This window comes from Dipteris shenzhenensis, chromosome 4, assembly GCF_047967505.1.
Source record: "Dipteris shenzhenensis isolate YYH24624 ecotype China chromosome 4, Dip_SZ_1.0, whole genome shotgun sequence".
NCBI classification, from domain to species: Eukaryota; Viridiplantae; Streptophyta; class Polypodiopsida; order Gleicheniales; family Dipteridaceae; genus Dipteris; species Dipteris shenzhenensis.
In genome coordinates, this window is record NC_141599.1 from 6,801,959 (window position 1) to 6,829,396 (window position 27,438).

Genomic DNA, 27,438 nt, shown 5'->3' on the forward strand with positions numbered 1-27,438 from the left:
GCAGAGACAGAGAGACGCTAGCAACAGGGTGACAAAATATGAAGAGGGGAGAGGAGAAGAGTGGATATGAGGAGAGAGGGCACAACTAGATAGCACACCACAAATGACTAACTGTACACTAGATTTAGTTGAAAAAATAGAATATATACAAACCCTTTTAGGGTTAGGGTTAGGGTTAGGGGATCTAACCCTTTCCTTTATAGCACTCTATAAGGTTACTGCTATGCACATATGATCACGTGATGGTGCTATGCACACATGATCACATGATGTTGAGCGTGAACTCTCAACACCTTCCCTCAAGATCAACATCATGAAGTAGGCCCTCCCTCAAGATGATGATTTTGGGGAATCGAAGAAGGACTGAGCATTACATTCCATCACACCCCTTTAATGGGAATGTCCTTCCTCTGCGTCAAACCAAGAGCTAGTCGGTGTTTCTCGAAAAGCTCTTTACCGAGTGATTTGGTAAAGATGTCTGCAACATTTTCTTTGCTATCACAATGCTGCAGTGTGATGTGACCAAGTAACACTCTTTCTTTGATGAAGTGCTCTCTGACATCAATGTGCTTTGTCCTGGAGTGATATACTGGATTTTTGGTCAATGCTTGAGCCGATTGATTATCACAGTATATTGTTGTTGGCTTTGACTCATCAAAGTAATCTGTTTCTGACAATAGTCTTCTGAGCCATATAGCCTCACATGCACCTGTAGTGAGTGCTCTATATTCTGCTTTAGTCGAAGACAAAGAAACAGTTGGTTGTTTGTTTGACAACCATGATATAGCACCTTGACCAAGGAAAAATGCATATCCCTGTGTCGATCTCTTGGTCTCATGATCTTCGGCATAGTCACTGTCATAGTATCCATGCAAGCGTGGATGACTTCCTTTGTATTCTATCCCAAACTGTCTTGTACCTCTGATGTATCTCAAGACTCTTTTGGCTGCATTCCAGTGTGCCTTTCTGAGCATATGTCAATCTGGCTGGAGGTCTGCTTTCCCTAGTAGGCCGTTTGAGCTGTTGTGGCTCTACTTGGGGTGTTGTTGGCAATTCTTGCTCTTCTTCATCAACCTGTTCTGTAGATTGTGAAGTCGATGCTTCTCTCTCCTGTGTAGGTGAGGCTTTCCATTCTGATTCCTTATAAAAAAATTACATCTCTGGAGATAATGACCTTGCGGTTGATGGGATCATACAATTTGTATGCTTTGCTTTCTTCACTGTAGCCAACCATGATGCATTTGCGTGACTTCGCATCCAATTTCCTGTGATGATCATCATGTATGTGGGCATATGCTATGCAACCAAATATGCGGAGATGCTCAATGTGTGGCTTGTGTCCAGTGAATGCTTCATAAGGAGTCATACCCTGTATCGGTTCGGTAGGAAGCCGATTAAGCAAGTAGTTTGCAGTGGCTATTGCTTCTGCCCAATACTGATTCGGAAAATGCTTTTCACTAAGCATTGCTCTAGCACTGTCTGCTAAAGTCCCATTCTTCCTTTCAGCTCTTGCATTCTGTTGAGGAGTATCGGCACATGTGAATTGTCTTCGAATGCCGTGATTTTTGCAAAAGTTCATGAATGCTGAAGACATGTATTCACCTCCTCTGTCTGATCTCATGACCTTGATCTTTCGGCCTGTTTGGTTTTCTACCATGGCTTTGAATTCTTGAAATCTGGAAAACACTTCAGATTTCTCTTTCAGAAAGTAGACCCAACAATATCTGCTGTAGTCGTCGATGAAGGTCAAGTAATAAAGTGAACCATTGATGTTGCGAGTTTGGGCATAACCCCATACATCTGTATGTATCAAATCAAGAATACCTCATGCACGAGAGGTACTCCTGACAAAGTTGGTTCGCTTTTGTTTGCCGAAGCAGCATGCTTCGCAAACCTTTCCAAGAAACTATAGCTTCGGAATCCCAATTGCCATATTCTGATTCTTGAGATCTAACAAGTACTTGAAGTTGACATGACCATATCTCTGATAGTGCATTCATCACCGTCGAAGATGACTTTGTGATTGTGTTTCGTCATTTGACCTACTGACAAAAGGTTCGTGCTGAGCTTCGGAACATAGAGCACATCTTTGACTAATCCTTTTGTACCAGTGAAATTGTTCATAGGGATAACACCTGTCCCTTGAACTGGATTCGGTGTATTATCTGCTGTGTAGATGACATTTTTCTATCCTTCTAATGGTTTCATCTCTTGAACCATTCATGATGATTTGTCATGTGAGATGATGCACCGCTGTCGATGTACCAAGGATCCTGTTTCACTTGGTCGACTTGATAGCTGAAATCCTCTTTGGGATTGAAATCAGTGTCTAGATACACTGTATCAGTCTGATGCAATTTCTCGCTTGCAAGAAACATATTTCCATGTTCATTTGCAAAATGATTGTTCCCTCGATTACTGCTGGATTGATCGCTTTGGTCGTATTGCTTCTTGCGGCAATCTCTTTCATAGTGTCCAAACTTGTGACAGTAGTTGCACAGAATGTTTGACACATTGGTGGATGCATTCTCTCGTCCTTGAAATCTTCCTCGATTGGAATGATTTCCTCTTTGCTGATTCTGATGTTGCTGAGGATGATGCTGATGCTGAGGCTGATTTTGACTTTGATTTTGTTGATGATGACCACTTTTCTGGTATGATCTACCTCTGCCTCTACCTTTGCCTCTGCTTCTGTCTGAAGCTGTGAATGCCTAATCATTAGAATGACCTTTACGTGCTTGAATGGCCCGAGTCCTGAGTTCTTCACCAAGTAGAACTGACTGAAGTTCTTCCAGTGTCGGAATTTGCCGTTGGATGGCAATACTCTGGACTAGATTCTCGTATTCCTCTCCTAGTCCATTCAGAATGACTTGAACTATTTCTGCGGGGTTCATACTCTCTCCTGCTGTTGCAAGTTGATTGTTGTAGTCTTTTATGCGGAGTACATAAGCATGACCGGTTTCACTGCTGTTGCGGAAACTCTGGTTGATCTGGTTTCTCAGGGTGAGAATCCTGGATGTGTTCTTGGACTCGTAGAGAGCTGCGAACATATCCCATGCTTCTTTTGATGTCTTGACTGTGTTGAGTTGTCCTAGCATGACATCTTGCACATTCTGCTTGATTAGGTGATATGCATACTTGTCTTTCTTATCCCATTCTGCGTGAGCTCGGGTAATGGCAGGATCTGCTATTGGTGCGGAAAATGTTTGTGTAGATGTAGATCCCGTTGCTGGTGCTGTGACAACAGATGGAGTAGAGCTACTGGTAGCTGGATCGGCCAATGGTCTAGGTGTAGACCCATCGACATACTCCCATTTGTCCTGAAGTACAAGAATGGTTTCCATTCGGTATTTCCATGTACCGTAATTGGAGTTGTCTAACTTAGCAGATGCCTCCAGATTGAGGTTGCTAGTCGACATGGTGCAAGAAATGTACTCAAAAGTGTCGTGAAGATCTCTGTATGAATCAACTGCAAATACACTGTTTATGCCAAGTGAAATCTCTGAACCGTCGGTGAAGATAGAACTACAGTATATAAAATCTGATCTGTATTACAAGGCTTGTGGCAATGATGCCGGGAATAGCCAAGAGGCTTTACAAGGCTGAAATGATGTGCACGATGCCGTGAAATAGCCGAATAGGCTTTACAATGGTGGCATGTGTGTGTGAAATCAAATGCTATCTGCCCACTGAATCAATTTGCAATGCCTCTGAACTCTGAAGTCTGCTCACTGAACTGATGAACGTAAGGTTTTCAGGTAATGTAATGATGTGAAACTGTATGTGAGCGTATGGACTGACTCCGAGTAGGTACTAGTCGGGAATTTCGGGCATGGCTTAGATTGGCAACTTGGGAAAATTCAAAGCGTCCCCTCTATGGCGATCTAGTCTACTCTGATCTAGATCTAAACCAACCGTCGATGAAAGAACAGCAAATAATTCATTTTCTTTTGTTCTTTTTAAGTGCTGGGTTAGATGCGTCGATGTAGAGGCAAATGTACGTGAAGGAAGTGGTTTTGTCGACGAGGCTCAAATGTGAGTGTAACTTGCGCCGAAATGTGCGTGTGATGTGACGAGCGCGTAGAGCACGAAAAAACGAGCGACTTTCCTTTTTGGAGTGCCCTCAAATTCTTCCTGGATCAAGAGATACGACTTGATCTAGGTGGAGGGGCAAAAGGAGTGCAAATGTGCTCAATGATGATGTGTCACTGTGAGTCACATGCAGTGATGATGTGGCACTGTGCCTAGCAAGAGGTGTGCTAGTGGAGCCTGTGTTGAGGTGGCAGGACAGGTCACATGAAGTGACTGTGAAGCACTGTGTGTGCCTGCAGAGGTCAGTGCTGACTGGACAGCTGAGGTGGCACAAATGATGATGTCAGCAAATGATGTGGCAATGCTGACGTGGTTGTGATGACGTGGCCTGATGATGTGGCAGGATGACATGTCTTGATGACGTGGCAAGATGATGTGGCAAGCTGATTGCCTTGATGACGTGGCACGATAAGGTTGTTGATGTGGCAGTAAGCTGCCACATGTCAGCTGGATGATGTGGCAAGTGGATTAGTGTCACGTGGTTGATTTTTGACCACCCTTCCTTGAGTAACCCAGCCTTGGGTTAACTTGACTGGGGGTTCACTTAACCGCAGTTACCTAACCAGAGTTAGGGGACCGAACCTTATCTGGGTAAACTAAGCAAGGTTAGGCTGACCAACCCTATCAGGATAACTGGACACGTGTTAGTCTCCTTAGGTAAGTGAACCTTGGGTGATGATTCTGTCGCTCGTCGGTGGCATCGGTTTGATGCGGCTGCAGTCGCTTTGGAGATTGAAGCGTAGGTGACTTTGCTGGAGGAGCGGCTCGTTGGCCCTGGGAGATTCGTCTACGAGGCGTTTGCTATTGGAGGCGGCATTCGAAGATTCCTGAGCCAGCTGTGTGGATTGTCTTGGCTGTCTCAGACTAGTTGCTGGAGATGGAGCCGTCGGTGGACTGGTGCTGGTGCAGTTCCATTTGGAGAGGCGCTAGGGACGAATGCGTAGGCCCGTTTAGGCTTGCTGGAGAGATGCTTGCGATCAGAGGAGACGATTGGAGGCCATAGTCGCTGTTGGTCGGCCGATTGAGTCACGGGCGTTGGAGAGCAGCCCTTGCTGCCTGATGAATCTGAGAGCCCGTGAGCTCCGTGCTGTCTAGGGTGTCGCTTGCGCTTGGAGAGTGGTCGCTGTTGATGGCGGAGGCATGTCTTTGCTTGGAGCTCGGGACTGCTGCTTTGTTGGTGTAGAGGCGGCTGTGGATGCGCCTACACTGCTCGTTGTTGGAGCTGTCGATGGAGTAGTGCTTGCTGAACGTGGAGTCGCTGGAGCATGGTGGCAAGGCTACTTGCTAGAGGGCATTGGAGGCGTGAGGCTGGCTTCTGACGGAGCTGTTGGAGGCTAGGAGTTGAGGTAGAGCTGCGCTATGCAAGCCTAAGCTTTGTGTGGAGAAGCATGTGTTGGAGCCGCTTTGGATCTTAGTCTCGACTGTTGGAAGCCGGATGTTGGAGCTTCCCTTGCTGATATTGTTGATGGCATAAGGCCTGATATTGATGGAGAAGCAGTTAGAACCAGACTGTCACACCTCTCTCTTTCTCAATGTAAGAGCATTAAGCACACTCTCTCTCAGAGAAATCTCTCAGCATAGATCTTTGATGAAACTTAATGAAATCCCTCAATGATCTCTCTCTCACTCGGAGAATAACTTCTCGGATTCTCGCAATGGAATGAAGGAGGAGCTTTTGGACTCGGAGTTTGCAGATGATACAGCCTTGTATGTGGAGGGTTCGGAGGAGAGCCTGGATGCGGTCAGGGGGGCTCTTGAGGTTTATTGCACCGCCTCAGGGGCAAGGATCAACTGGGGCAAATCAGTCGGTTTTCTTTCAGTGACTAAGGAGTCCCAGGAGATTCTTCGGTGGGGCGCATTGGTAGGCTTTAGGTGGATCTCGAGTGGCCAGTCGGTGAGGTACTTGGGATGCCGTGTGGGCATTGACATATCCGCAGAGCAACAGATAGCCTCGGTCCTTGAGAGCGTGAGGTGCAAGCTTCTTTACTGGAGCTCAGCCAAACTCTCTCTGGCAGGCAGGGCCTTGGTGGCTAACCAGGTCCTGTTGGCCACAGCCTGGTATATAGCCTCTTGCTGGTGTTTTCACAGGGGTTGCATGGGACAGTTGAGACGCTTGGTGCGTAACTTCCTTTGGGTAGGATCAGATGGCACTCGCAACACCAGAGCTAGAGTTGCGTGGCAGACAGTGATACTACCACAGGCACAGGGAGGCCTGGGTATTATAGATCCAGAGATGCAGAGCAGAGCCCTGTTGGGCAAGTTGATAGTAAGGGGTCTCACTCCAAGCATGGAGCCCTGGAAACTTCTCCTGTAGCGCAATCTCTTGAGGAACACCCCCCGCACAGGTGGTCAGTGGCAGCTGTCCCATAGGTGGATCTTTTCGGAGGCCCCTCTCATGGGGAAGGGCTCACCCCTGATGAGGAGTCTCTTGAGGGTTTGGCAGCGGATCTCAGGAGGTCTCATCCGAGTCAGCCCCCGGTACGCGGAGAAGTTTGCAAGCCAGCCGCTCATCTGGCACCCGGAGGTCAGAGACCAGTATGGTTTGATGCTAGGGCAGCGGCTACACATTGGATGGGCACAGTGGGACAGCGGCCCGGCTTCTCCCTGCGGACATGGTCCAGACTCCCAGCAGAGGCAGAGGCACGATTGGAGGTCCTTTCTCATCTGAGAGGGGCCGGCCAAAGGATGGTGGAGATAAAGGCAGCTATTCCGGACTCATGGAGGGAGGGACTGCAAGTTTTCACACCGGCACACTGGCTAGGACAATTCTCTAGGAGGGGTGTACCTCTAAGGATTCAGCTGTGCTTCCAGCCGCCAGTCCCCAAGAGCGCGCGGTTCTATGATGTGGGACCGGGCGGACTACTGCAGTTGTGGATCACAGGGGATTAGGAGATGGATGGGGTGTTAGGCCAAGTGGGTTGGCAGAGGGTCAGAGTAGTGGGACGTTTGGGCAAGGAGTGGTCGATCGACCCTTCTTGCATCACAGACCTAGATGCCCCCCGTTGGAGACTACGGTTATGGGAGGGACGCCCTCTCGGCGAGATACAGTGGGACCTCGGAGAGTGGTTATGGCTGGTGAGAGTAGGTCTCTCAGAAAGAGTGGAGGAGGTGCCTTTCTTCTCGTACACCACGTGGATAGGACGTCGCATCCAGATGGATGCAATGGCTTTGACCCCTTCGCGGGAGAGACATCGGAGTGCGCAGCAGGTGCCTGAGGAGGTTAGATCCAGATCTTGGGCCCGCTTGTGGTCTAGCCTACGTCCACGGAAGATATCCTATTTCTTTAGGATGGTCGCACAAGGTGGTCTCCCCGTGGGCCTGTGGCTTGAGCAGATGCGGGTGGATGGTAGCCCCTCATTATAGGATTCACGATGCTCAGGGTCGATTGGAAGCATTACGTCGTAGATCGATTTTACGGGATTTCTCATCGATCTCCATGGATTAGGATTTGACACCTTTGCAGGTTGAGGAGAGGCGTACCCTTATGCAGTAGCGGGATCTGGCCCGCAAAGAGGGGAAGGGGTGGTGGTATGAGATAGGAGACTCCTCACCGGACGTCTGTTGGAAAGGTCACCTCCCCATCTGTAAGCCCCCATATGAGGAGAGCATGGGGGAGGGAGACCTAGGGCAGTACCCAACAGAAAAAGAGAGAAAGGGGCTGCCACATAGACAGCATCATGGCTGTCATGTGGGCAGCACATCTAGAGCTGGAACAAGCCTGGAGCAGAGGCAAGATAGTTTGGGACAGATTGCGATGGATCTAGGACATGGAGGCGCACTGTTTGCAGAGGCGCAGATATGGCAGGGTGTGCAGGCCCAGATCTGCAGCAGGAACTGTGGCTGTCAGTGGGCAGGAGACAGGCCTTTTATAGGCTGGATATATGCCTTGAAAGGAGGGCCAAAGGACCCTGAAAGTGTGGGCCAAAAGCCCTGGGGGAGTGTGCCCTTTTTAGGGCTGGACCAGCCACAGACTGGTCGGCCAGTCTGTACCAGGCTGGTCGGTTTTTTTCCAGCCCCCTTGGGGGGCCTATAAAAAGAGAGGCCTCAGGCCTCATTTCACATCCAGCTTCCAGCAGATCCAGGGCAGAAAGGAGCAGCAGGCAGCCACCCTCTGGACCTACATTCAGGAGGATGGAGAGGTGCTTGAAGGGCTGCAGACTTAGCCAGGAAAGGGCTGGGACCTTGGCTGTCATCTAGGGCAGCAAGGTGCTGAGATCACTACATCATCTGGAGCAGCCAATCCACCAGCAGAAGGAGCAGCAGGAGGGCTACCTTTGGGCCTATAGTCAGGAGGAGAAAGAAGTACCTTGTGCTGCAGACCTAGCTTGCAGGAGGCTGCCCACCTAGGCTGGTTTCCAGACAGCAAGGTGGAGAGGATCATTCTAGACGGAAAGACTACTTACGCTCAAGGTGGAGCACGCGGACTCGAGTCTAGAGATAGCCAGCAGATAGGAGGAGGACATTGTGGTAAGATCAGAGGACCACACCATTGGTGGGACTCTGGATCTGTCTCTCTTGTATTGTGTCCATAGTTGTGGACGGAAATATATATTTTGGTGGTTTCTCTATCTGGTTGGTTCATTGTCTATTGATGAGTTTGCACACCTATTGTATGCACATAAGTAAAGAAGTCTGTGATTCCACACCCACACCGCACACTGTGTGAGCTCCTGGGCATTACTATAAGTCTTCCGCTGCGTGTACCCTCTGTTGGGTATTTTCTAACAACGTCGTGGAGGACTCACCTCTTCTCCCACCTAGGGGGGCGGGGTCTATGAGACTTAGGATACCGAGACCCTGTCTTGCACTATTTGGAATTGTAATGGTACCTTATGGTCAAAACCAGGGAACCTCTCGGAGTCATTTACAGATCGAGATAGTCTTTTATATAGAGACGCACCAGAGTACAGAACGCCCTCTACAAGTTTGTTAGCGGTTACACTTGGGAGACGGCTTTTTGAGACGAGACGAGGGATATAGGTAGGGTTCGAGGTTTGGGAGGAGTTGCAATACTTTATAGGTCATCCCTTTTCGGGGCGATCTCAGTAGAGAGGAGAGACATCCACTCCAGATTTGTGTGGATCTAGTTTTGGCAAGATGGATTGCCAAGACTTGTTCATAGCAGCGTGCTACTTTCCACCGGAGATGTCCCACTTTGCAAGAGATGCCCGAGAGGATACCGAGACGTTGCCCTATGCAGCACAGACATTGTGATTTATCGAGCCGTGGAGAAGTCCTTGTTGAGGACTTCAATGCGAGGACATAGGTGCGTCAAGTGCCTCTTCTTGATTTCAAAGATGATACTATCTTGTTGCCGGACATTGACTTAGATGACGCAGGTATGTCACGAGTCTCTGGTGATAGGTGAGCCCTTGTCACATCTTATGGGCGTGCATTGTTAGAATTAGGAAGGATGCATGATCTCATTATCTACAACGGTCTCAACTGATGGCCCTCTTTAGATGGTTTCACTTGTTTCCTGCATGGGGAGGACTCTAGCATGGTTGACTACATCATGGGATCTCCTACCTTCGCCTCTCATATCACCGATTTCACTATTGCGCCACCTTCTCTAGGAGCGGACTGCACCTATCTTTTCTTCCGTATTTCCATCCCCGTCTCACCGTGCTGCACACACCACCGATCCCTCATACCATGTATCATGACATACACTTCGATCACAGTCTTTCACATGCCTACTCTACCCGCCTCATACACTGCTCACATACATCGATTTCATACCCCTTCTAGAGGACCGAGCAACTTTGCTCACTCAGATCTGGGACTGCTTTTATTGTCTCTTAAGAGACTGCTACGGTTACTTTCTTGCTTTCTTGCCTTCTTGGAACAGGCATCGAGAGCACCTACTTAGATCATAGAGGTAGGGACGAGATGCAATGGCAGACTCCTCTCACAGCATGATCACATAGTTTTTCCAACTAAACCGCCCAGGTTATCATCCCGCAGACCTATGATGTGGTCGAGACCTTGTTCTAGAGACACGTCATAGCCCATAGAGGATGGACATGCACATTATCCTAGAGACATTCCTTCCATGTTTAGGATGGAGGTACGACCTACTGGGCTTACCGTAGCCCTGGTCTGATGCAGAGCTTTTGTCAGGAGATCACGTCGCGTGGCGCTCATAGATAGTCGACAACACTCTATCTCTGACTTTATGCTACCCCTCGGATGTTGGGTCCCTCACGATCTTGCGTTGGATTCTCCGATGTATTTTGATGATCTATGATGATAGTGGCGATGATGAGGGCCACACTGACGTGGACATTATGCTTTGGCTTTGTATTGAGGTTCTTATGACTATGTATCATGTAGCATGTATTATGGGTATTGATATTCGCTCGGTAGCTCCACCCTTTCAACTTGTTTGTATATGGTTTCTCACAGTCTCATAGACCCATCGGTCTTTCAAAACTTTCTTTCTTTCTTTTTTTCTCCTCTTTGTTCTCACTCAGTAGAAAAATAAATTGTAAGATAGGATTTATTCTAGTCTTATGATGATTTATGTAGGATTAGAACTCAAATTATTTTGAGGAGCTATGATGTGTAATTTTGCAGTGGGGAAAGAAGAATTGGAACGTGAAAATTGTTGAGATATTGAGCTCCACTCGTGATATGCTAGGGTGACCGTTGTGCATTTATGTCATCGACTTATTAGCTGTAGATGCGGTTGGTACAACGCCCATGAATAATAGCTGGATGACAGCTATCTTATGTACTTTAGTTAGTGGCTCAGTTAGTATGCCACCTAGGTTAGGTGAGTTTGGTTTGAGACCCATATATAGGGTTTACCTATTCCTTTTGTACTTAGAGAGTTCTTTTGGCTTTCACAACTAAGAAGAGAAAAACTGTTTTTAGCCTCCATCTTTGTGTGTATTCCCCCATTGTGTATGTGAGAAAGCTGCAAGTGAGACTCCTTACTTCTCTCCTACTCTCTTCACATGGTATCAGAGCTCGGTTCGTGGTAAGGAGCTCAAGAAAGCAAATCAAGTTCGCGGTGTCTTGGTCAGAGGATCAGTGTTGCTTTTCTTTTTCGAGTTTAGAAGCAAATCTCTGCAAGTAGCACAACCGGAAAGTGCAAGAGTGCACTGTCTCAGATTGAGACGTCCTTCGCGGTGTGATGAGAGGTGACATTATTTTTTAAATTCGAGGTCATTTCGGGGCTCGTTTTGGTGACGGAAGTTTTTTGCAGGCACTCAGAAAAGTGTCATGTTTTTACTGTGCAACCGTTGTTTTGCACGTCGGTGAAAAGTTATCGCATAAATTGCATGGTATGCCTATGCGCAGAGATATTGGGAGTGACAGAATCATTCTTATTGCCTGTTGATGCAAAATTGTCACTAGGAAGTGACTGTGTGGTCAAATATCACTTTCGTAAGTTTTGTAAATTTATCCTTGTGAGGCAGAAGTTGTGTTTTTTGCAGTGACAATATTTTTGCAGTGTTCTGTAATGGCGTCTGATGCTTTCACAGATAGTCACTGAAAAGCTTGACAAGAACAACTTCCAAGCATGGAAGTTTAGAATGACTAATTTCTTTAAGGAAAAAGGCTATTAGGAGTTCATTACTGGAGCTGAATAAGAACCAGTTATTTCTAATGTTCCCAAGAGTCAGAAAAGTTATGTACTGCTGTCTATCAGTATTTCAGATTCTATGATTGTGCATATTCAAGATGCAAGCACGTCGAAGGAGACGTGGGATACTTTGATAAAAATGTATAGCACAAATACGCAAGCCAAGAAAATGTAGCTCAACCAGGAGTTGCATAATGTGCAGAGAGAAAATATGAGCATTAATGACTATATCATGAAGGTGAAGAAGATTGCAGATGTACTTGCTTCCATTGGGTCGTGAGTGGAAGATGATGATTTAGTTTCTGTGACCTTGAATGGTCTAGGAAAGGATTATGCACAATTTCGGACATTCATTGCCGTTCGTAAAATTTTTTTTGATTTTGAGGAGTTGATTGCTCTTCTAATTTCTGAGGAGCAGAGAAATGGTGGTGCATCTTTTTCAGGAGGAACTTCAAAAGAAACAATCTTCTACTCAAATGCTGGCAGAGGCAGAGGCAGAGCAGGCCGTAGCAGAAATCAGAATATGCAATAAAGAAAATCAATCCTATGGAGGAGGACGTGGTAACTTTAGAGACAGGGGGAGCCAAAGAGGTCGTGGTGGATGGTAGAGAGGTCAAAATGCAAACAATAGTGTTGACTGCTACTACTGTGGTAAAATGGGTCATATGGTTAAAGACTGCTATAAAAAGCATAATGACATCATGATTGAAAAATTACAGCAAGGCAATTATGCATCCTTTAGTAGACAGGGTGATGATAGAACTGAGCATCTGTTTATGGTGCAGCACATAATCAATTCTGTGACAAGTGCAGAAGAAAGCAATGATGTGTGATATGTTGACTCAGATGCGTCAAATCACATGACATGTCATGCAGAATGGATGCAGGATGCAAGGAAAATGGAAAGATCAGGATTTGTGGAGATTAGTGATCATACTGCACATCCTATTGTGCAGATTGGTAAAATTTCTTTGTTTATGCAGGATGGAAAAAAGAAATATCTGTCTGATGTATTTCATGTCTCGAATATCACCAAGAACTTGGTTTACGTTGGTCAAATGGTTGAGTAGGGCTTGCAGGTCAAATTTAATCCTCATGGATGCTTTGTTGAGGATATGAAAAATAAAGGTCGCTTGATAGTAAAAGGAAAGAAGGACAGGATGTTTACGTTGGATGCGGAGATGCCTGAATTGAGTGCAACAATGTTTGCACATGGGACCAGTGTAGTTGCAGATATTAATATCTGGCATAAACGCATTGGTCATGTTAATGTACATCGACTTAAATTAATGCAGGCTCAAAATATTGTTGCAAGATTGCCTAAATTTAAGGTTGCAGAAATGCATAAGGTATGTGAAGCCTGTCAATTTGAAAAACATGCAAGGAAACCATTTCTTGGACATGTTTAAGAGAGTAAGAGGCCATTGGAATTAATCCACTCTGATGTGTGGATTACTAAAGTTGCATCTATTGGAGGCTGTCATTAATTTGTCACTTTTATTGATGACTACAACAGAAAAGTTTGGGTGTATTTTATGAAAAAGAAAAGTGAAGTGTTTGGGCATTTCAAAGCTTTTAAAGCTATGGCTGAAAAAGAAACATGCTTGCAAATAAAAGACCTAAGGTCAGATGGAGGGGGAGAGTATCTCTCAAATGAGTTTGCAAGGTTCCTATAAGAACATGGCATAAAGCAACAATATTCATACAGTCATACCCCACAGCAAAATGGACTTGCAGAAAGGAAAAACATGCATATTGGAGAGGTATCTCGTGCCATGTTTAACGAAAAAGATCTGTCAGATTATTATTGGACTGAAGCAGTTGTTACAGCAGTCTGCATAATGAACATGACTCCCACTGCAGTAATACATGGCATGACGCCAGAGGAGAGGTATACTGGTAGGAAATCATATATTTTTCATTTGAAAGTTTTTGGTTGTATTGCCTATGTTTGTGTGTCAGATGAGTTGAGATTCAAGTTGGATCCAAAAGTTGAGAAGTGCATCTTTATTGGTTATTCTCTGCAGCAGAAAGGGTATAGATGCTATAACTCTTCTACTCGTAAGTTTATAGTGAGCAGCGATGTTTTTGATGGGATGAGCAGCTAGTATAAACTAGTAAATGTGATTGACGATATAGATGCACAAAATGGTAATGCTGCACAGAATTCACAGCAGCAATTACAAAATATTAGTGGACCTGTAGTGTTCTCTAGCAGTGGTTTACATACTTCGCCATGGACAGACAGATTGAGATCATGAGGATCTCCTCAAAGCAATGCAAATAGTGGTATGCAAGTATCATAAAAAGGAAAAGAGAAAGTAGATCAGCCCATGGTTGATGTGAATGCAGGTCATTCTTATGTGAATGGTGAATTCAGTGGCTTAGAACAGAGCCTTGATGATGAGTTGGGTATTTTCTCTGTTGTTACACCTGGAGTAAGGAAGAAAAGGGATGTTTTGAGAGTACATGGTATCCTGTGGATAGGTTGAAATATGATGGATTTACAGCCATTCACTATGCCTATATGGTCAAAGTGATACATGAACCAGAACCCACTTCTTTTGAGCAAGCTATGGAAAAAAAAAAAGGGAGAAAGCCATGGATGAAGAAATGGATGCCTTGAAAGCAAATGCTACATGAGAATTTGTGCCTTTGTCTAAAGACAATAATGCAATTGGCTGTAAGTGGGTTTATAAGGTGAAGCACAATGCAGATGGTTCTGTGAACGGATACAAGGCAAGATTAGTTGTCAAGGGGTATGCATAGACATATGACATTGATTATGAAGAAACATTCAGTCCGGTTGCAAGGATTGCAACCGTAAGAGCTGTTATTGCTATGGCTGGATCAAAGGGATGGTCTTTACATCAGATGGATGTAAAGAATGCCTTCTTGCATGGTGATTTGCAAGAAGAGGTCTATATGGAGCAGCCACCAGGTTATGTTCATGCTGTTCATCATGAGTTTGTTTGCAGGTTGAAGAAAGCCTTGTATGATTTGAAGCAAGTACCCAGAGCATGGTATGACAAGATAGGACAGTATCTTGTCATTATTCGCTTTGAGATTTTAATGCAGATTTCCTTTATGTGAAAATGCTATTGAAGCATAAGTTTGAGATGAAAGATTTGGGAGAAGTGCGTTACTTCTTGGGCATTGAGGTGATTAGACCCACAAGTGGGATATGGCTCTTGCAGAGGCAGTATGGATTGGACATCCTGTCCAAATATGGGATGACAGGTTGTAAGCCTATTTCAGTTCCTTTGGAGCAAAATGTGAAGTTGAGTGCAGATGCAGGTGAGGTTCTGGAAGAATCTACTATGTACAAACGCATAGTAGGAAGTTTGATTTATATGACTATTATCAGGCCAGATTTGAGCTATGCTGTTGGGTTGGAAAGTCAGTTTATGCAGGCTCCAAGGAAATCGCATTTGGATGCGAGTAGACGCATACTGAGGTATGTGAAGTCCACATTGTAGTATGGGCTATTTTATGAGACTGAGGTTCAGATACAGTTGCATGGATACACTGATGCTGATTGGACTGGTAGTATTTCTGATAGATGATCTACCAATGAATACGTGTTCTCTTTTGGAAGTGCTGCAGTCACTTGGAGCAGCAAGAAACAGCCTACAGTTGCCTTATTGAGCACAGAGGTTGAGTACAAGGGTACAGCAATGGGAGGATTACCAAAAAGCGAGCGAAGAAAAGTGAGCAGCCCCAAAGCGAGCAATATTAAATATGTTTCAAGCGAGCGAGAACCTCATTCAGCATCTTATTCCTCTCAATATCATTGGAACAATTGATGTGATCATAAGTAAATTAAACATATTTCAACAATGAAGGCATGCTTGAAACTCACAAGTAACTTCTCTTTCATCTCCATACTATCACATTTGAGTCGTGGAGAGGTAGAGACGCAACAATACATAAAATTTGCGATAAAAAAAGCAAACACTACTCAGATTGAACATCCACACAGCAAGATAATGATAGATCACAAGGTAGAATATATGACTGAAAATATGTAAACATGATTATGTGCTACATATACATATCATGTTTTTTATGCTTGCAGAAGATCGTCCATACATTCGATCCAAAAACATGGAAACAGAACCAACTATGTCAAAAGAAAAAAAACACATTTTTATCATAAGGATTAATTTTGCTTAGTGAAAATACTTATGTAATCTGTACAATACCATGCTTTAAAAAACTTAGGAAGCCAAAAAAGGACTTTAGCCCTCCATACTTCTATTATGACCAATGTCTGAATGATAGTTCTATCGGAACTAGAAATGAATGCATCTAAACCACTATGTTGATTGCTCATCCATATCCTGTAGACTATTATGTTAAACTTAATACGTGACCACAAAATCAAGCATAAGAGGAGCATGATTCAAGTGAAATAATTGGCAAAGACACTCTGTAACTAGTATCCTGCTGCATCTAACGAAAAATATGCACCAGGTGTTAACAAGCTTCTATTTCCACCCCTATAAGCAAACTCGTATCCTGTAGTATGAAAAACTTTAAGGAAAACATTGCACTTAATGCATCAATTAAGCCAGTGATCACTCATCAGGCTCAATCGAACAATCATCAAGGAAAGTCTAGTCAAGCAAGTTGAAGCAAAAAACCAAATATCTATTCGGATCTATGCCGTGGTGTAGCCGCCAACCATGAGTAGCAAAAGAACCTATGAAAAAAGCAAAATAGGGATTATGCCACTCTACCATGATCACTTCCATGCTACAAATAAGAGAATACATAGTCGTTTTAGGGTACTTTTAGGGTTCATTCCCAACCACTAAAAAGAGAGCCAATGCTATCTATTTGTATTCATAAAATCTTTATGAACATTATCATGTTCAATATAAGGATAGGAGCCAGCTCAATGGGTAGTCTTAAACAAATATAAATACTCTTCGAATTTTAACATTATGCAAAAGCTTTTTTTTAAACACAAAGTAAAACTTGATTATACATATAGATGGGAATCATGCCACCATTGTAAGTATGTATTTAGTAATTAAGTTAAAAATATTCCCTTAGAAAAGGGTCATAGCTCAATCAACATAGTACCCATATTATATATCCAAAATTTACAAGATCTCATTCATATCATTAGAATGTTTTCGTCACTTGTCATAAGTACTAACCTCAATTGGCATTATGTATTTGGGTCAGAATAGTTTTTAGTATATGATATAATATAGCAATACATTTATGTAATATCTAGTGATCATAGCTTCTAATATAGGATAAAATGGAGCATAGAGTAATGTTGTCATTCAAAAATGATAATATACCTTCTTTGACCATATACAAGTATCATGCATTCATAAAAAAAGTTAGTCATAAACTGCAATATAATGTGCTCATAATGCATGTACATTAAATCTTCACATGTTAGAATGTGAGAAAGGGAATAATTTAACTATGAAATCAGGGATCAATGCAGGAAATGGTCTTCTATGCACACATGTATGCTAAGGGTCCATCTAATACAATATTGAAAATTGATGTGAGTATAAGTGTATGCATCCATCGGTGATGTTTATGAGTGTATGCATCCATTTGTGATGTATATTGTTGTATTGTGATGTATATTGTTGTACTAATCCATGGTGCTTTACGGTTTGAGTTGTTTGTAGCGTAATTAATCACAACAATGTTGTATTTTTTAAAAGAAATATGCCATAAAAATTTCATGCTGCAAAACACACACAAAAAAATGGCATTTGTAGCATTAATCCAAGCATTTCCTGTAAGCAATCTCCATCCCTCCCTTTCTTGCTTACTCTTTCAGCCACCTCCACCCTCTTGTTGCCCTTCAATACTGCCTCTTGCCTCCTCGCCTCCTTGCTTCCTCACCTCCTCACCTCCTTGCTTCTTTTCCTTCTCACCTCCTTGCATCATGCTTGTTGCTGGCAATTCCAAGGCCGTCCCTCCCCTCATTGGCCAGCTTTTCTACTCCTCACGTCATCCTTCCTCTCATTTTGGTATCTCCAATGAATAGCTTGGGGGTCTTGTTTTTGGAGGGGGGAAGCATAAGAATGGCAACACGTTAATGCGCTGTCATTTTTCGTGCTTTTGCCACCCAAAAACAAGACCTGCAAAGCCCTTGCTTAAGCCTGAATGAGCCTCTTGATTTTGGGTGTGTTAAGCCATTTTTGACCATTATACCCCCAAAATCAAGAGGCTCATTCAAGCTTAAGCAAGGGCTTTGCAAGCATTACAAGTCCAGTAAATGAAATCAATCAGATTAGGAATTGGCAAACTCGATTTGGGAATGGTCAGAAATACTGTCTTTGAATAATGCCTTGGATCATGGGATGGGGTCCCATGAACCTGCTGCCTGTGATGACGAATGGTTCTACCCTCGACTAAAGGTGACGTGTGTAGTAGTAAAAGGATAGCCCTCGTGGAATCTCTAAGGGGTCTTGATTTTGGCCATGATTTGCACATTCTAGCACTTGAGCCATACATCAATTTCCAACACTTGAGACATATAGTGGCTTTGCCCACGCAACATTTCCAGCTGCAATCCAAGCATCAAGCAATCTCATATTCTGTATCTAGAGACATCATGAGGGGTAGAGCCTCTTTTTGGTAGTCTCACTAGCAATATGTATTGAAAAAAAATGTATTCAATTATTATATTCTTCCTTGCTATATGAATGCTCTTAATGCATCCAAATTGTAGAACTACTTCAATACTACTTCTTAGTTATATTGTATAATAACCTCCATATGTATGCTCGTGAGACAACAAAAAAGAGACCTGGCAACCCAAAAATGATAGCGCATTGACGCGTTGCCATTTTTGGGATACCAGGCCAACAAAAAAGAGGCCTGGTATCCCAAAAATGGCAACGCGTGAATGCGCTATCATTTTTGGGTTGCCAGGTTTCTTTTTTGTTGTCTCACGAGCATACATATGGAGGTTATTATACAATATAACTAAGAAGTAGTAAACAAGCACTTGTGTTCCTTACCTTTCTTTCCAATGGGGGTCTTGATTTTGGGGGGTGTATGCCAAAAATTGATAAACAACATTATTTGATCATATAGTTTTATTAAATAGATAAAATAGGCATGAAAACATCTAAATTGGCTCTTGCCATTCGATTTGATGTATGACATGACCCCATTTGGATTTGTAATTCCAAAGATACGGGGTCTTACTTTTAGGACTTGAATGCCTGAAATAACGCGTTGCCTATTTCATACATTTTGACGTGCTGCCTATTTCATACATTTAGGTCTCAAAAGTAGGATCCCATGTAGGACCAAATGAGATACGGGGTCCTACTTTTGAGGCCTAAATGCATGAAATAGGCAGCACGTTAACAAGCTACCTATTTCAAGAATTCAGGCCCTAAAAGTAGGACCCCGTATCTTTGGACTTACAAATCCCAATGGGATCATGTCCTATATGAAATCGAACGGCAAGAGCCAATTTAGATGGTTTTCATGCTTATTTTCTCCATCAATCAAAATTGTATGCATGAATATATACATCAAGATATGCATCAATATATACATACATACATATATATATAGATAGATACATACATACATATATATGTGTGTGTGTGTGCACACACATATGTGTGTGTGTATACACACACATACACACACACACACACACACACACATATAGATATATATGTATGTATATACATACATATATACATACATATATACCGCAAAATTAGGACCCCATTGGTTGCCTATTTCATGCATTTTATTGTCTCATGAGCATAAGAACAAGCACTTGTGTTCCTTACCTTTCTTTGTAATGGAGGTCTTGATTTTGGGGAGGTATGCAAAAAATTGATAAACAACATTATTTGATGAATATAGTTTTAGTTGATAGAGAAAATGGACATGAAAACCATCTAAATTGGCTCTTGCCGTTTGATTTGATATATGATATGAATCTATTGGGATTTGTAAGTCCAAAGATACGGGGTCCTACTTTTAGGGCCTGAATGCCTGAAATAGGCAACGCGTTAATGCGCTGCCTATTTCATGCATTTAGGCCTCAAAAGTAGGACCGCCCTAAAGTAATACAAGGGACCCCAAATTATCAATACTCTATGCACCGACATACCAACCACAAATTAACACCTAAGAGATCATAAATAATAACAACAGTTTTATTTTGCTCATCTCAAAACCACAACCTTCACTAAGGCTACCTACGGCAGGCCAAAAGTGAAAATAAAATAATCTTACTTCTTGAGGCAAAAAACGCAACTATGTAGACTAGGGGTAGAGATAATCAATGGTCTATATGCAAATGAATTTTGATTGTCGTGTTTTGTTAGTGTGATTGGTATACCAATGGGGTCCTACTTTTGAGGCCTAAATGCATGAAATAGGCAGCGCGTTAACGCGTTGCCTATTTCAAGCATTCAGGCCCTAAAAGTAGGACCCCGTACCATAACACCAATGGGGTCTTACTTTTGAGGCCTAAATGCATGAAATAGGCAGCGCATTAACGCGTTGCCTATTTCAGGCATTCAGGTCCTAAAAGTAGGACTCCGTATCTTTGGACTTACAAATCCCAATGGATTCATGTCATATATCAAATCAAACGGCAAGAGCCAATTTAGATGGTTTTCATGTCCATTTTCTCCATATATCAAAATTGTATGCATCAATATATACATATATGCATCAACATACACACACACACACACACACACACACACACACACATATATATATTACTTTTGATGTTTGTATGTATGTATGTATGTATATATATGCATGTATATACATACATACATACATACATATGTATGTATGTACATGCATATATATACATACATACATACATTATATATATATATATATATATGTATGTATGTATGTATGTATGTACATGCATATATATACATACATACATTATATATATATATATGTGTATGTATGTATGTATGTATGTATGTATGTACATGCATATATATACATACATACATTATATATATATATATATATATATGTATGTATGTATGTATGTATGTATGTATGTATGTATACATACATACATACATACAAACATTAAAAGTAAGACCCCATTGGTTTCCCATGTCATGCGTTTTGTTGTCTCATGAGCATAAGAACAAGCACTTTTGTTCTTTACCTTTCTTTGCAATGGGGGACTTGATTTTGGGAGGGTGTGTCAAAAATTGATCAACAACATTATTTGATGAATATAGTTTAGTTGATGGAGAAAATGGATATGAAAACTATCTAAATTGGATCTTGCCATTCGATCTGATATATGACATGATTCCATTTGGATATGCAAGTCCAAAGATACGAGATACTACTTTTAGGGCTTGAATGCTTGAAATAGGTAGCGCGTTAACGCGCTGTCTATTTTATGCATTTAGGCCTCAAAACTAGGATCCCCTTGTGTTGCCAATGGATGTTAACGCGCTGCCTATTTCAGGCATTCAGGCCCTAAAAGTAGGACCCCATATCTTTGGACTTACAAATCCAAACGGGATCATGTCATATATCAAATCGAACGACAAGAGCCAATTTAGATGGTTTTCATGTCCATTTTTTTCATATATCAAAATTGTATGCATCAATATATACACATATGCATCAACATATACATACATACATACAAACAGCAAAAGTGAGACCCCATTGGTTGCCTATGTCATGCATTTTGTTGTCTCATGAGCATAAGAAGAAGCACTTGTGTTCCTTACCTTTCTTTGCAATGGGGGTCTTGATTTTGGTGGGGTATGTCAAAAATTAATCAACAACATTATTTGATGCATATAGTTTTAGTACACATACATATATGTGTGTGTGTGTGTGTGTGTACATACATACATGGATGCATGCATACATACATATATACATATTGATGCATATAGTTTTACTAGATGGGAAAAATAGACCCCACTCTGATTTTTGTGGAGAGACTCAACTAGACAAATAGAGCAAGTCCAAGGGGTCGCTAGGGACACCCCCCGACAAATGGAGATGCCCGGTATGCAATTTTAGCACCAATTTTGGGATGTAAATTGCATAGTCATGTCCAAAAAAAGTTGTGTCAATTCTTGCATTAAATATAGGGTGGTGAATATATCCTATTCCGTCATGGGGCCGGAGAAGACGGAGGGAAAAAATTGAACCTCCAAAAAGACTTCTTTTATCAGTCTATGGGGACCGGCTCTTACTAGTGTTGAGAGTGGACAAGACAGCTACCGTTGGTGTGATATGGGAATCTCCCAGTCTGCAATTTTAGCACCAATTTTGGGATGTAAACTGCATAGTCAGGTCCAAAAAAAGTTGTGTCAATTCTTGCATTAAATGTAGGGTGATGAATATATCCTATTTCATCATGGGGTCTGCAGAAGACGGAGGGAAAAAATTGAACCTCCAAAAAGACTTCTTTTACCGGTCTATGGGACCCAGCTCTTACTAGCATTGAGAGTGGACAAGACAGCTACCGCTGGTGTAATATGGGAATCTCCAAGTCTCAAGTTTTGGGGTACATGAAATTAGATCATGCTGATGGTAACTTTAAGAGGTTCCAAAGGCAGACAACATTCTTCATCATAGCTAACTCAAATGCAAGGCAGTGAAAATGCCAGGAGAGTTGCTAGGTAGCAATGATTTTGGGAAGGGATATGATGATACTTTGTTGTGTTATGTAGGATATTAATTTCCATTAAATTTGAGACATGTTAGATATAACTTCATAAAATCCTAAGTCATGAAATTAATACATTACAAGTTCAAGCATAAATAATAGTCGTGAAGTTAATGCATTAAATATTCAAGCCTAAAGAAGCATTAATCAAGACCTAATGCACCGTACCAGACATTGGCCTTACCCTCATTCCATAGACTTGCCAACGTAAGGCTAAAATTTTCATTCTTAAGAATATGTGGAAAGACCTTATGTTTGGCCCACTTTTGGCGAAAAAATTTCATTCTAAAGAATAGGTGGAGTGAAATTGTGTTTGATAAATACAAATCAATGCTCAAGTTTGGACATAAATAAAGGTATCCTTTTGAAGATATTGGAACACATGAGAGAAATAATATTGAAGATACATGAATTTTTAGACATACTATTAAAGACAAATGAACATATAATGGATGAAATCCTATTGATGATACATGAATTTTCAATAGAACTGTCATTCAAAAGATTTGATGGATTGAATGTAGCTTTAATACATTATCCCTTTTACAAGGGTGTTTGAGTTTGAGGCTTGAAACATAAGAATGAATCTATGTTGAAGCCTAGTGGTTTGTTAAGGATATGTGAAACTTATAGTAAAAGTACTTACAATGGAAGGGATTATATCAAGATCCTATTAAGGACATGTGAACATATAGTAGAATAATTCTACATAAAATCAGTGGATCAAACTTAATGGCTCAAAAGCAAAAAAGGATGATGGTGCAACCTAGGGGCTACTCTACGGCACCATGGCAGCAATCTTTATAGTTACTATCAAAGGTAGTGTAACATTTTTTTCAAGAAAAGAGACAGGAACCACTCCACATGACCTAGATCTGTATGACCTAGGTTGCAACGATTTGTTTCTTTCATGGATAAAAAGTGACCCTTAGGTGATGCTATAGCACTTCCTTTTTTGGTCCATTATTATAGCACAATTGGGGCCTTTTGACCTAATACTAGCTACCCATCAAATATTTGTTGTAGATGTTAGGGGTAATTACTAAACTACTAGTGGTAGTTTTGTCACTACCATTAGTAATTTTATTAGAGTGTTCCTTAATGGTAGTTCTCCTACTACTACATACAATATTACCAATAGTAGTCATAATCCCAATGATAGTACACATAATATTATTACGATTGTCTAACTTTAATCATCATTACATCTATGAATACATATATATAGGTCTATCTATATCTATACGTATTTATTCCTCATCCTAATGTTGAAATTGACTTAAATTCATAGTCTTCAAAAAGGTATAATACATAAGTCAAAATATTCCAATTAGTTTTATTGTCCTCATGTTGAAACTGACTTTCTCTTCCTTTGTCTCCTATGAGCTTCAAACCTTCAATCCATTAATCTCTCAAATAGTAAGAATGGTCTTGTATTAAGAGGCGATGCTATCTAAAGTGATCTACAAATACTAAGAATGGTCTTATATTAAGACGTGATGATATCTCAAGTGTTATACAAATCATAAGAATGGTTTTGTATTAAGAGGTGATGATATCTCAAGTGTTACTAAGTTCAACATATCAAGCAATGCATTTGTTTTGATTATTGAAAGAGTTTGATAATAAGACCCATTTCAAATGCAAAAGAATTGTTGTATCAGTAATGGAATCCGCTTTGGAGTGGAAATTCGGTTTCTTTCAAATCCACATACTATTGTTGCATAATGTGAGTATGGCTCCAATTGGAAGTTAAGGTAGACTATAATTCGTAATGTTGGTATAGTTACACATAGTAACATAAGTTTTATTTTCGAGAATCTTCTCAAATAGTGGTTTCCACAAAGCTATGTTGAGTACCTCGATAAGGAAATTGTGGAAAAGCTCGCTCACTTTTTTGGGCCCGCTCGCTTTTCCTTGCTCGCTCTATCGACTGCCTCCAGCAATGGCTGCATGTGAGGTAGCTTGGTTGCGTAAGCTACTTTATGATATGCATCAGTCTACAGATGGGCCAGTTGTCATTTATTGTGACAACATGAGCAATATACACTAGGCAAATAACCCAGTCTATCATGCTAGAACAAAGTACATTGAGGTGTATTATTACTATGTGCTGCAGTCACTTGTTGCAGTAAGAAACAGCCTACAGTTGCCTTGTTGAGCACAGAGGCTGAGTACAGGGGTGCAGCAATGGCTGCATGTGAGGTAGCTTGGTTGCATAAGCTACTTTATGATATGCATCAGTCTACAGATGGGCCAGTTGTCATTTGTTGTGACAACATGAGCAATATACACTTGGCAAATAACCCAGTCTATCATGCTAGAACAAATCACATTGAGGTGCATTATTACTATGTGCGGGAGAAGGTTTTAGTAGGTTTTATTGATCTAGTTTATGTCAGCACAGAGGATCAGGTAGTTGATATATTTGCGAAGGCATTGAGCGCAGAGAAGCTACGCAAGTTTAGAGACCTGCTTGGTGTGTAAGAATTGGGATTGAGCTCGAGGGGGAGTGTTGAGATATCGAGCTCCACTCGTGATATGCCAGGGTGACCGTTGTGCATTTATGTCACCGACTTGTTAGCTGCAGATGCGGTTGGTACACTGTCCATGAATAATAGTTGGATGACAGCTATCTTTATGTACTCTAGTTAGTGGCTAAGTTAGTATGCTACCTAGGTTAGCTGAGTTTGGTTTGAGACCCACATATAGGGTTCACCTATTCCTTTTGTACTCACAGTTCTTTTGGCTTTCACAACTAAGAAGAGGAAAACTGTTTTCAGCCTCCACCTTTGTGTGTATTCTCCCATTGTGTATGTGAGAAAGTTGCAAGTGAGACTCCTTACTTCTCTCTCACTCTCTTCACAAAAATCCCCTGCAGTTGTTTACTTTTGCACCTTTGGGTGTCTACTGAACTATGGCTTTGGTTTTGGATCCAGGAAGAGTCATGAGATGTATGAGCAAATCATGTCGAAAGATTCGGGTGCGTTAAAGCAGGAAGCTACGGTTAATAGTAGCAATTCTCTGTGTGACTGGGCAGATATTTGTATTGAACTGCCTGTGAATAGAGGTGGTGGTGCAGAAGTTGCAACAAATCTTTACGTGCAAGCTGATTTGAGGTATTGTATGGTAGCCTTAAAGTGGGCGAATACAAGACTTGTAATACTTTGGTTAGCATTTGTTATCACTTGACAATCTGATGGCTTTTTATTGATGCAGTGCAGGTATTCTTTTGCCCTTTCTGGTGCTCCAGATGACGTCGAGCTTGGCACAAACTTTGGTGACTGCAACATCAAAAGAGCAGAGCTTGCAACATTGGTTGGCAGTGGCACTTCTCCTACATTGGAGGCATGGATGATTGCAAAGACGTTCTATAATAAGGCCATGGCTGCATATGGGCATGCTTGTAGTCTAGCAGATGCAAGCAGGGGTGATGATTTGGCTGGTCTATTGCAGAACTGGGGAGCAGGCTTGGTATCCTTGGCAGAGGTCAGGGGGCTTCCTACCCAGCTTTTAAATCTAAGACTTATTTTTCCTAAAACTTGAGAAAATTCAGGTTGTTTTTCATTCTTTTATATGATATGAAATATCTCCATTATCATAAATAGTACAGTTAACATATTTTATAAATTGCCATTTTTGTTTGAGCTGTTGCATTTTTCACATTGCAGAATTGTCAGGCATTAGATCTGTTTCTTTGTGCACTTGAAGAGGGCTTTGGCACTGCCATAAAGATCAATGCTACATGCCTTGATGCCATCATTGGGAAAGGGGAAGCCCATTTAGCAGTTGGCAAACTTGCCATGTGTATGGAAAGACAATCCTTGGCTGAAGAGCATCTTGTTCAGAGCTTTCATTCCTACAGGAGGGCTATTCAAATTTTGAAAGCAGGTGTGCCAATAAAAGGTTACAGACATTAGTTAGCCACGTAGCTGCTTGTTTTGACTGCTAGTGTATTACCTACAAGTAAAGGAGTGCTAGATGTTCTCTGAACCACTTAGAATGGTGTTTTCCCATATTGCTGGTAACTGGAAAGTTGAGTGATTTACATCACACCAAGTTGCTAGCGGTTTTTGGAAATTGGCGCTGCCTTTAACTAGATAAATATGACCCAATCGTTTCAACTGAGTTTTTTTGTTTTGTTTCTTTTGGGACAGATGTGCGAAACGAATGTAAGCTTAAATTTGATGAACAGTGCAACGTTCTGTACAATCTTGCCTGTGTCGCTGCTCTTTGTAACCAGGAGATGGACTGTGCCAATGCCTTGACCCTACTGGTTCGAGTGGATGGAATTTCAACCCCAGAAGTAGCTGAAGATTCTGACTTGCAGAGTCTACAAACAAAAGAGTGGTTTCAGGCTCTCCTTCAAAGAGGAGGCTAATGCCTAATTGTTCTGAAAGTTGCGAGCTGAGTGACAATTGGATAATCAAGAAAGATGTCATTCCCATAATGTAGAGTTGCTGTAGTGAGAACATTGTGAGTCATTTTGTTCTCTGCCATCCTCGAGGCTTTTTGTTGAACTGATTATTTCAATCAGGCTGTGAAGAAACTGATGGCTGATCTGATGACCTGCTGTCTTCAAAGTTAATGAGTTGATATTACCTTCCCCCTCCTCACCCTTCTGGGTCTGAAATGCATATGACCGCTTTTAATCATGTAGGCCAATGGATTTTAGCTTGAATATGATGGGTTACAATGCCAACCTATGTTCTCTTGCACACATTTAGTACTTGTCCTGTTTGAAGCCAAAGCGGTTTCCATCGCAGCAGCTACATGCTCCCCATAACGTCAAGGGTGCTAGCATTGTAACCCATCATGCTCCCCACATGATGGGTTACACACACATTTATTACTTGTCCTGTTTGAAGCGAAAGAGGTTTCCATCACGGCAGCCATATGCTCCCCATAACGTCAAGGGTGCCAGCTTGCCCTGGAGGACTAGAATCTTCCATGCAGGAGTAGGCCAAAATGTCATTGTCAATCCAAGAATGCGCGGAAAAGGGTTAAATAGCCCCCGCGCCCCGCCCGCCCCCCTGCCCCCCCGCCCCCC

The 27,438-nt window shown here is 42.1% G+C and overlaps 1 pseudogene across 1 annotated transcript in view; it reads left to right on the forward strand.

Moving 5' to 3' along the window:
- The window catches only part of LOC147902396 (uncharacterized), a 39,999-nt pseudogene extending 12,956 nt beyond the window's left edge, over nt 1–27,043 (forward strand). The window contains exons 4-7 of the transcript XR_015540893.1: nt 25,328–25,507; nt 25,613–25,944; nt 26,037–26,279; nt 26,546–27,043. The product of XR_015540893.1 is annotated as an uncharacterized LOC147902396 (transcript). The remainder of the gene's footprint in view (nt 1–25,327; nt 25,508–25,612; nt 25,945–26,036; nt 26,280–26,545) is intronic.
- Nucleotides 27,044–27,438: the final 395 nt, after the last annotated feature.